This window comes from Pelophylax lessonae (assembly GCF_965119305.1).
Source record: "Pelophylax lessonae genome assembly, chromosome: 7".
In the NCBI taxonomy this organism is placed as follows: Eukaryota; Metazoa; Chordata; class Amphibia; order Anura; family Ranidae; genus Pelophylax; species Pelophylax lessonae.
This window is the reverse complement of record NC_138774.1, coordinates 85403427-85415329: the sequence shown is the minus strand read 5'-3', so window position 1 is coordinate 85415329 and position 11903 is coordinate 85403427. Positions and strand designations below refer to the sequence as shown.

Below are 11903 nucleotides of genomic sequence, written 5' to 3'. Positions count from 1 at the left end.
CTGACACTGCTGTACTGCAAAGTCACTGAATACTCCCCTCCTACCTTGCACTGGTTTGAGGTAGTACGTTGAAGATTTCTGTGAAACTGCAACTCTCAACTGACACACTCTGTACAATTCAGGGTCCAACTGCAGGTGCCCCCTTTACACTTGAACGCTTCGGGGTTCACTGACTATGTACCCCCCTCTGTAACTTCAGGGTCCTCAACCTAGGTACCCCCTTTCAGCTAGCTGACACTGAATCCCAGAACCTCTTCCGGAGTGGTCCCCTCTGACTCTGGCAGACCCCCAGGGGCAATCCGCAGTACTCACGACCTGTGTAGGCTTTCCTGGGACTGGACCCCTCTCTCTCTCCACAAGCTCTCGGCACACGGGATCCCCTCAGCTCAGCTCAGCACTCTCTGGATTCTCAGTCGACACCCCGGGACATCCACTTCCTCAGACAGGAGGAGAGACAGCCATTCTCTCCCTCCTCGGACTCTGCTCCTGCCAAAGACACCGTGTCACGCACTTCCCCCAAACTTATACCCACTCCCAGAATCCTTTGCAGAATAATCTGCCTTCCGGGGTAGTTACAAGCTTGGATGTGTCCCCTGATTGGGCTTCCTCCACTGCCCTATGAGAAACCTCTCACAGGAGCCAGTGGGGATACTTCTCCCCTCAGCAGGCACATCTGGAAGCCCTGACACCCTAGCTAAATAAATCGCAGCCCTGCTGTTAGGCAGACGATGCCCACTATACATTTACCTATCACCTACCTGTAGAGTGCTACACCATAAATACATTTTTTGACCTTTTTTAAAAGTGATCACAGAAACTTTGCTCCCCCTGTTCTCAGCTACACGAGAGCTGGGGGGGGGGACAACAGCACACTGAGCTTCTCAGTGAATGGCTGTGCAGGGGAGGCATGTCAGGACAAGTTTGATCATTGGAGGAGAGAAGGCTGAGTTTCCAGCATAGCTAGAGAACTGACCATGCTGTGTTCTCCTGGCTAGTGTAGTCAAGATTTAATAGGAAAGCAGAGGGACTGCCAGGGTTCACAAAGGAACCCTACAAAGGAAGCAATACAAAGAGAACAGAATACATTTTGATACAAGTACATGGTACAGCAGGCACATATCATGAAAATGAAATGCTGGGGTAACAAACACTTTAACCACTTGCCGACAGTCAGAGGGGCAGTCAGCCCCTCACAGGCAAAGTGACGTAGTACTACGTCGCTAGCCTGTGAGGCTCTAGGGAGCAAGCGCGCGCCGCTGGAGGCACGCTCCCGCTCGCTCACGGCCCCCGCACGTGTGAGCGGCGGACCCGATGTCTGCCGCTAACTCGCAATCCTCGGTTACATCGGAAGAAAGGCAGGCGGCTAATGTAAACAAAGCCGCCTGTCATTCTCCCCTGTGTAACAGCAGAGATCATACGGTCCTGCTATGTAGGACCATAGATCTCTGCTGTTACATAAAAGCCACATCCAATCACAGTTAGAAGCACACCCCTAGGGACACACTTAACCCCTCCTTCTCAAATAAAGTTAACCCCTTCCCTGCCAGTGTAATTTGTACAGTAACAATGCATATGTATAGCACTGATTACTGTAGTAATGTCACTGGTACTCCAAAAAGTGTCAAAAATGTCAGTCAAGGGTCCGATCTGTCCACTGCAATGTCGCAGTCCCGCAAAACAAATAGCAGATCGCCGCCATTACTCGTTAAAAAAAAAACAGTAAAAATGACAAAAATCTTTTCCTTTCTTAGTAAACGCAATAACTTTTGCGCAAACCAATCAAAATACGCTTTTTGCCATTTTTTTACCAAAAATATGTAGCAGAAAACAAATTGGCCTAAAATGTTAAAAAATTTTGATTTTCATATAAAAAAAAATGTGAAAAATATTGTTATTTTTGCAAAATTGTCGCTCTTTTTTTGTTTATAGCGCATGATCAAAAAATCGCACAGGTGATCAAATACCACCAAAAGAAAGCTCTGTTTGTGGGGAAAAAAAGGACGTCAATTTCATTTGGGTACAGCGTCGCACGACTGTGCAATTGTCCATTAAAATCACGCAGTGCCGAATCGCAAAATAGGCCCTGGTCAGGAAGGGGGTAAAATCTTTCGGGGCTTAAGTGGTTAAAGCACCTCCCTCTCCTTAGTACCTGCACACAAATGGAAACATGTGTAAGTCCACCATGCCTATGCAAACAGTGACTGCATCACAGGTGTGAGGTATTGCCACAAACGTTGGCATGAAAGCAATGATTCTAGGGCCGTAATTGATCACCAACTCTAAACTGATAACCTGTAAAGGCTTTTAAACCACCACCTAAGGACACATTTAGTTACCATAGTTTGTTGCCATTTAACGGGTGTGCGCAACTGTTGTAGATTTTACTAAAAAATTGGGCTTATGCTGTGTTTGTGTGTACAAAAATTCATTTTAGCGTGTTTTTTCCTGAAAATTTGCATTTTATAAACTGCAGCACAAAAATTGTGTGACATACTGTATAAAATAGCAACAGACGCTGACTTATTCACCAGGGTCTCAGCTTTGGAGAATATAAGTAATTTTCTAGCAAAAGAAAAAAAAGCTGATTTTAACATGTGTGTAGAAAAATGTAAGTTGCCCCGGACAGCAAGTGGTTAAACTTTCACAAGGTGACCTGGTTGCTGACTTTCTCAGGATGAAAGGTGTGTCCATTTATTGCCTTCAATAACTGAATGAGAATGGCTTTAAGTGAGACAAGACTGTATATTGGCAACCAGACGCCCCAAGCAGCTTACCTTATGCACAGCTTGACTTCTAGAGCAACAAGGTCTCACTATCTGGTAAGCACCGACATTTACTGTTTATTTATTTTTTTAATCTAAAGTATATTTTTCTGGTTTACTTTAGAAGAACATTATTTTAGTTTATTAGAATTCTTGGCATACTGCATAGAACTTTGCACATACATATTTCTTTATGTTAAAGTGTAACTAAAGGCAAAACTTCCTCCCTTTTTTTTTTTTTTTTTTTTTTTTTTTTTTAGTTTTGCATAGAGTGGAGAGGGATTAGAACACCTGTCAGTTTTTATTGCTGTCTGTGCCCCTGTTAAGCTGGATACACACTTTAAGATTTTCTGAAGACTTTTTCCTTCAGATTTACCTTTTCTATGTAGTGCAAGGGCCTGCCAGATTGCATACAAATTGAAAGTGTTTAGGTTTGACCTCATATTATATGGTTTGGGTAAGTCTAAGGGCTCTTTCACACAGCCCGTCCGTCGGACGGACTCAGTTTTTCTCGATCCGCCGATCCCCAGCTGAGCAGGAGGATGACAGCTGTGTCTCTGCACTATGTGTATATGGGGCGCAGGGGCGCTGCCCCCCCCCCATCCATGCGTTCGGCCCCCTAATCTGCATGCAGGTGGGCCGGACGCATGGAGCTTAATGGGGATTTTTTTTTTTTTTTTACATCCCGATTAGAGCCAGAGGCTCTAATCGGGCGATGCAAAGGGTGGAGACGGGGCCCAGAGCAGTGCGTCCCAACTCCACCCATTGTGTGACAATAGTGAATGAAAATTCGCTATTGCCACACCGATCCTCCTCCTGGCCAATCAGGAAGCGCGTCCGATACGCGCTTCCTGATTGGCCGCAAGGCAAACCCCTTGCCATTGGCCGAGGAGGGACCGGAAGAACTCGTGGAGACGCGCCGGAGGGACAGAGTGAGGAAAAGCCGCCGCCACCGGGACTGAAGAGAAGCCGCTGCCAGGTAAGTGCATTGGTCTCGGGGGGGAAGCCCGGGGGAAGCCCACACTGCATTGAAGGGGGCACGCTGTGGTGCTCTGCAATGATTGGGGACAATGCTGTGGCGCTCTGCAATGATTGGGGACAATGCTGTGGCGCTCTGCAATGATTGGGGACAATGCTGTGGCGCTCTGCAATGATTGGGGGGCAATGCTTTGGCACTCTTCATTGATGGGGGGCAATGCTTTGGCACTCTTCATTGATTGGGGACAATGCTTTGGCACTCTTCATTGATTGGAGACAATGCTGTGGCGCTCTTCATTGATTGGAGACAATGCTGTGGCGCTCTTCATTGATTGGGGACAATGCTGTGGCGCTCTTCATTGATTGGGGACAATGCTGTGGCGCTCTGCATTGATTGGGGACAATGCTGTGGCGCTCTGCATTGATTGGGGGTACGCTGGTCACTCATTTTTCTGTTTGCGCCCCCCCCCCCCAAAAATTTTGAGCACCAGCCGCCACTGGTCAGAGCCCCATACATCTCTATGGGGGTATCGGATGGGAACGTACCGTCGGTCCGTTCTCATCCCATCCGAGAACGGATGGAAAATAGGGTTTCCACCCGTCCAGATTTGACGAATCGGATCGGGTGTCAGCGGACACGTCTCCGCTGACATCCGATGCCCCATAGAGATGCATTTGGGGACTGTTCAAATCCGCCTGTGTGAAAGGGGCCTATAGGAAAAAGTCTTCAGAAAATCTTATAGTGTGTATGGCCCATTGGGCCCCTTTCACACATACGGTCCGTTCAGTTCATCAGTTCAGTCACGTCAAAATGTATCAGTTTTCCATCCATTTTTGCAACCGTTTTTCATCCATTTTTCATCCGTTTTTTCAACCTTTTTTTTTACATCCACTACCGTTTGTCCGTTTACATCCGTTTTTCGTCCGATCCGTTTTTTTGACGGATGAAGAATAGAGCATTCATCTGTTCCAAAAATGGACATTGAGGGAAGCGGATGAAAACGGATGTTAATGGATGATCATCCGTTGTCATCCGTTTTTACATAGAGATGCTTTAATGTCCATTTTTTTTCCTCCGTCAACGGATGGATGAAAAACAGACTGTATACGTGAAAGGGGCCTTAGGGAGATTCATCCTCTCTATTTTTTTTAATATAATCTTTATTTTAAGAAAGTATCATACAACAAAGAAACATATCAAAACAGAAACCAAAAAGGTAACATAAAGGGAGGTAACACCTATGAACATACCAGGAGCGAAAAGAAGAGATTCCAAACAAAGCACTTGTGAATACATAGATGAACAATCTGGTCAAAAAATCGCAGTGTGCACATTTAAGTGTAACTAGAGCCACTCAAGTGGCCCATCCCACCTGCAGGGTATGGCCCCCTGTAGTGGTGTGCCCCTTTATCCAGATGCAGGTGCAAGTCCCTTTAACTCAATTCCCCATAATCCTCTGGGCTCCCAGCATCCCCTGAGTTCCAGGACATGCCTAGGGAGTATAAATGCCAGCTCCGCCCAGCTTCCTGTGCTCAGAGAGATCCTGCCTGATGGGACAGCAGTGACTGGGCAAGTGAGCTGTCCCCAGGTGCTGGGTCCTCATTCGATAAGCCTGGTGTGTGGGCCTCCAGCAGTGAGCACAAGAACACGCGGTATTTATCCAAGCCCCAGTCACTGGAGAGGACTCTGTTACAGTCCATGTGGAGAAGTTGTCCAAGCAGTCGGTTGGTCCTATCTACGGCCCCCAGAGCCTCCTGACCAAAGTCAGCATCAGCAGTGCCTGTGTGAAGTCTGTGCCAGCAGGAAATACCCTCAACTCCCAGTCTGCTGAATGAACGATCAATCTCTGGGAACACGTGAGAATATTCAGATCTTTTCCTATCTGTAAACTGAACTCAGAACACTCTGCTGCCATCTAGTGGCCATTACTAGAACTGCAATATAATTGTTTTCACACGTTTTATGAATATTTCTCCCTTCCTCATATTGCTGTTTTGTACTGCAAACCCCTGTTCACATGATCTCCTGTGTAATCTACGTTCCACATTGTTAAGTAAAGTAGAAATTGCACATCACCACTGGTCTGATCATTGGCTGATACCATTACATAACACTTGGCGTCACGAATAGGATCAGCCATGTCAGTCAGTGGTGAGGGAAGCAGCACTGAGGGTGTCAAACAGTCTGCCATAGCTTCCCTATTGCTGGCAGGATTGCTACCACAGCAACTGCCTAAGTACACAGGACCAGATCAGGACTTGGATGACTGGATTAGGAGATTGCGGGGCTTGATCCGGTCATATGGGGTGCCACCCACACAGCAGGCAGATCTGGCCATTAATGCCCTTGAAGGGGAAGCAAGGAAGTTAATTTTGCACCTTCCAGCAGAGGACCAGGATTCCCTAGACAAGATAATCAGCCGCTTGGAAGCAGTGTATACCCAACCGGTTGCATTAGGGGATCTTAGGGCTCGCTTTATCAGTAGAAGGAAGAGAGTGGGAGAATCCATTCCGCAGTACGCTCTGGAACTGCAGGATATAGCAGCCAAGATCCGACGCAATGAGAGGAGGCGAGCAGGACGTGCTGGCTGGAGTGATACAGATGGGTGGCTGAAGGATCAGTTTTTGGATGGACTTCTGTCTGACAAAGTCAGGGAAAAGCTACAAGAAAAGGACAGAAGTAACCCAAACTTAAAATTCCACGAAATTTTAGAAGCAGCTATCCTGTATTCAGAGCCCAGACGTGCCAGTGTGGACGTTCTCATGGCCAGCACAGGGGATAAACCATGTAAACTGCCACAAACTGAACAAATAGCTCCATGGGAGGTGGCCATCCACAAGCTTACAGAAGGAATGGCCCAGCTCCAGACAGAACTTGCCACGCTGAGGCGCGAGCGAGATAATCCAAGGGGGCCAAGGGAGAACATCCCTTCATGGAGAAATGGATCACCGCCCCGCCGGCGACCAAGAAGGGAGAGGTCACCCTCCCCATGTTGGGGCTGTCAACAAAAGGGACATTGCTTGAGGGACTGTCCTGATCAAATACCAAGGGGGCCATTAAACCCAGAGCGCCCCGCCGCTAGGAGTCAAGCAGTGGGGCGGTCCAGCAAAACGACTCCCCAGTCACACACGGAGGACGTGGGGGTCGATTGCCCTGTGGTACATGGGTGCTTCGATGGCCAAGAGATCGAGTGTCTCTTCGACACTGGCTCCCAAGTCACTATTCTACCAGAACCTTTGTTCCAGCAATACTTCCCAAAGAAGAAAATGAGTCGAGATACCCCATGGTCCTCACTGACAGCTGCCAACGAACTTCCTATAGAAGTGGTTGGGATTACCTGGATGAAGGTAAAACTGTGGGGACAGGACCTTGGCCAAAAAGGTGTGGTGGTTACACGTGTATCCGGAAAAGGAAAGCCGCAGGTGATATTGGGCATGAATATCATCCAGGGGCTGAAGCCCGAGCTGTTGAAACTATGTCCTACCCACCTGGGACCACCTAAAGAAGTTAGAAATCTGCTTCTTACCTTGGCAGCACTAAAGGACAAACACGTGGCCAATGCCCTATCACGGTACCCTTCAGTACAACCACAGCGAGATGTGGATGAAGAGGCTGAAGAAGAAGAAATTCCACTCGTAATGAGGGCTAGACCTAAGAGTCAACCACGGGTGGACCTCATCCATGTATTGAAAGAGTATAACTGGACGGAAATACAGAAGAATGATCCTGTGATTGCCCCAGTAAGAGAAGCGATGCAGTTACAGCGGTGGCCCAGTAGAAGAGAAAGATCGCGACTGCTGCCAGAGACACAAAAACTGTTGGGTGAATGGTCACGTTTCCTCTTGAGAGATGGCATATTGTATCGCAGAATAATGTTCCCCCATGACTCTTCGGTAACCTGGCAGGTCGTACTGTCACGGGCCAGAGCTAGACAAGTGGCAGAAAGAATTCATGTGGAAGGAGGACATTGGGGTGTCCACAAGACATTTGCCTGGTTCAAAAGGCAAGTCATGTGTGTGGGGCTGTTCCAGTTGATTGATCAGATATCTCAGCACTGTGCGGTATGTTCCGTGACAAAAGGGGCTGAGGCCCAGGTGCCTCCCATGACTTGGAACACGTCTGCCCCATTGGAAGTACTAACAGTTGAATTTCTCACCCTTGACATGTCAAAAGATGGACATCGCTATGTCCTTGTTATGGTGGAACCCTTTACTAAGTTTGCAGTAACCGTGCCAACTCATGACCAGACTGCAAAGACTGCAGCCCAAGCAGTGTGGAAGCATTTCTGTCTCCCTTATGGCTGCCCTCAGAAGATACATTCAGACCAAGGGCCCTGCTTTGAAAGTGAGTTCTTCCAGGAATGGTGTCACTCCTTAGGTGTCAAAAAGACACATACGACCCCATACCACCCACAGGGTAACGGAGCATGTGAGAGGTTTAATAGTACCCTGACACAGCTGTTGAGAGGACTGGCCCGTGAGAAACGAACCAGATGGACCCATTACTTGGCTGAAGTGGTTTGGAAGTATAACCATACTGTGCACTCAGCGACAGGTCGCTCTCCTTACCATGTGGTGTTCGGCCGTACTCTTGGGGGACCCACAGATCTATGGGGTGTTGTCCCCACTGAAGAAATGGAGTATACTCCAGCATCCTGGATTCAAGAGTGGAGGCGACGCCTGTCAGAAGTCCAACAGTTCGTAAAGGATCGAATCTGGGTGGAACAAGAAGAGTCAGGAACGGAGGTCCATGACCTGAAACCTGGAGACAGGGTCCTGATCCGGCGCAAAGGTGCACATCAGCAGGGTAAGCTACAAACTCCATGGGAGGAAATGCCTGGAGTTGTGTTACGGCAACCCATCCGAGGAGTGCCAGTCTATGACATACAGAAGCAAAATACTCAAGACAGGCCAAGACGGTTGCACCGCAGGCTCCTTAAGCCTATTGAAAGCTACAGGGAGATTCATGGGAGCTCATCTAGAGAGCCAGAAGAACAGGTTTCAGAGCCAGAGCCACTAGTAACAACCCCAACAGAGAATCAGTGTTGGCTATTCCCTGTTCCCCCACTGCTACCTCCAAGTCTCTCAGGAGAGATTACAGGTACAGACGATGCCGTACAGCCCAATGATTGCCCAGCTCAGATTCCTACTCCTGCTGTGGAGCCCTCTGACCCACTGTCTACGGAGAGGCCTGAAAGTGAGGATGCACCTTTTGCCTGCTCCTGGAGAAGAGCCTGAACCTCAACCCTTGAGATGTTCTCAGAGGCGCAACTTTGGGAAACCACCTGAATGCTTTGCACAAGAGGACTTTGTATGGTCTGTGAACTTGCCTGGGATCGCAAGTTCAAGTGGAGTGTAGTGGTATGCCCCTTTATCCAGATGCAGGTGCAAGTCCCTTTAACTCAATTCCCCATAATCCTCTGGGCTCCCAGCATCCCCTGAGTTCCAGGACATGCCCAGGGAGTATAAATGCCAGCTCCGCCCAGCTTCCTGTGCTCAGAGAGATCCTGCCTGATGGGACAGCAGTGACTGGGCAAGTGAGCTGTCCTCGGGTGCTGGGTCCTCATTCGATAAGCCTGGTGTGTGGGCCTCCAGCAGTGAGCACAAGAGCACGCGGTATTTATCCAAGCCCCAGTCACTGGAGAGGACTCTGTTACAGTCCATGTGGAGAAGTTGTCCAAGCAGTCGGTTGGTCCTATCTACGGCCCCCAGAGCCTCCTGACCAAAGTCAGCATCAGCAGTGCCTGTGTGAAGTCTGTGCCAGCAGGAAATACCCTCAACTCCCAGTCTGCTGAATGAACGATCAATCTCTGGGAACACGTGAGAATATTCAGATCTTTTCCTATCTGTAAACTGAACTCAGAACACTCTGCTGCCATCTAGTGGCCATTACTAGAACTGCAATATAATTGTTTTCACACGTTTTTATGAATATTTCTCCTTTCCTCATATTACTGTTTTGTACTGCAAACCCCTGTTCACATGATCTCCTGTGTAATCTACGTTCCACATTGTTAAGTAAAGTAGAAATTGCACATCACCACTGGTCTGATCATTGGTTGATACCATTACATAACACCCCTACCCGTCCCACCCCATCCAGTAAACCAGCTGGATTGGGCTAGGTGGTGTAGCAGGGCAGGACGGGGAGGCAGCCCTTTTGCTCCGAACATAGGAGAAGAGGGGCTAAGTCAGAGGGAAAGCAGAAGTGGAATAGAGGGGGAAATAGGTGGGGGTAAACCAGGGAGCAGTAACATGGGACAGAGAGTTTCCCAAAAGGAGTGGAGGACAGAGTCCAGTGGGGGTGGGGTTGAGGTGGAATGTCAACAGGGATGCCCGTGATAAGATGTCATTACAGTATTGTATACATTAAATCCTGAGGAGCTCCAGGTAGCATAGTGCGTCCATAGAGCCCATTTGGCATAAAACTTGTCATATCGATCTTTGCACCTGGCCATCCATTCCTCCGCTTCCATTATACCATTTATCATCTTAACCCAGGACTCGCGGGCTGGTACCGCCTACTGTTTCAAGTAGATCGGCACAAGGCGGCGGGCCGCGTTGAGGAGACATGGCAGAACGCTTTTCCTGTACTGGCTAAGGGGAATGGATGGGAGGTGGAGCAGGAAGTACCGTGGGTCATCAGGGATGTCCACATCCAGGATCGCCAGGATCTGCACCCGAATATCCAGCCAAAAGGGGCGCAGGAGCGGGCACTCCCACCACACATGAAGGTAGGCGCTCTGACCCCCACAGCCCCGCCAGCAGCGATCAGGCTGTCCCGGGTAGATCCGTGCGAGTCTCGAGGGGACCTTGTACCAACTAGAGATTTCCCGAACTATTCGCTGGCGAAGTATCGCTTGTTTGCTTTCACCGCGGCAGGCGAACATATGCAATGTTCGGTCCGCCCCCTATACATCATCATTGAGCAAACTTTGACCCTGTACCTCACAGTCAGCAGACACATTCCAGCCAATCAGCATACCCTCCCTCCCAGACCCTCCTACCTCCTATAAAAAAGCAAGGACAGCATCCATCTTAGATTCATTCTGAAGCTGCAGTGTTAGTTAGAGCAGGGAGAGTGCTGATGCTGCTGAATTAATAGCAAGGCCAGTGTTCTGTGTCCACTCCAGTCCTCAAAGGCCCATCTGCTGTAAGGACAGTGTCCTGACAGCACCCCAAAAAGCCCTTGGGACTTGCAGGGTGGGCACGATGTCCCGGGGAGCTGTGGCCTCTGGTAAGCCCCTGATGCGGATGTTGCCTCTTCTGCTGCGATTTTCCACATCTAGTTGATCTAGCAAGGCGTCAATGCGTTTGTGTTGCTGCTTGCACCTGTCTGTGAGGGCCTGTACCACTGGGATTAATTCCTCCACACTGGTTTCCACTGTCTCGACCCGGTGCCCCAAGTGAGTGGTGTCTTCTTTAATGGTGTCTATTTCTTGTCGCAGGGCCCGCTCCACCCTGTCAGCTAGCTTGTCTAGGTCCGCCTAGGTGGGGAGTGAGAGGATGTGGGCTCTTAAGTCCTTATTGCCCAGCAAGTCTGCCATGTCATCGGGGCCACTGTGGGCGGTGGAGGAGCCCAGGGATGCCGGGGAGAGCGGAGCAGTCAGTGGGAGCCGTGGCGAGGGTATGGGAGACTGTGCACGCACTGGCTGCGTACCTTGCCCTGGAGCTATCTTGAAAGGCTCCGTCCCCGTCCCGTGGCTTCCTGAGAAAAAGGCATTGATCAATGCGGAACGTGGCCGCGGGGTCCTCTGAGGCTGTGGCGACAGCCTCCGTTTCGGTGGAATACCGGAGGGTGAGAGGAGGGGTCCTTAGGTGCCGATTACGGGTGCTTATGTGGGTGATTAGCCGGGATCTCCAGGCGGATGCGTCCTCACTCTTTCATGCCGAGACCACCCCCCCCCCCCATTTTCTCTATTTGCCCTGTTTACTATTATCATTGAAAGTGAAAGTAAAGCCCCTTTCATACGGGCTTTCCGATCAGGACAGCCTGTCAGTTTTTCAGGCGGACCCGATCAGACGCTCCATGCATCCCTATGAAGCAGCAGATGTCAGCGGTGACATATCCGTTGAAACCCGCTGCTATCCGATCCTGTCCGTGAAGTCCAGACGGATGGTAACCCTATTTTCCATCCATCTGGAGGCGGTCCATTTTCATCC

At 49.4% G+C, this 11903-nt stretch overlaps 1 protein-coding gene across 1 annotated transcript in view; it reads left to right on the top strand.

Annotated features, from left to right (window-relative positions):
• Positions 1–2743: 2743 nt before the first annotated feature.
• LOC309560976 (4-galactosyl-N-acetylglucosaminide 3-alpha-L-fucosyltransferase 9-like) overlaps positions 2744–11903 on the top strand; it is a 31413-nt gene continuing 22253 nt past the window's right edge. The window contains exon 1 of the mRNA XM_082264681.1: positions 2744–2819. The gene's annotated coding sequence lies outside the window, so the exon portion shown is untranslated. The remainder of the gene's footprint in view (positions 2820–11903) is intronic.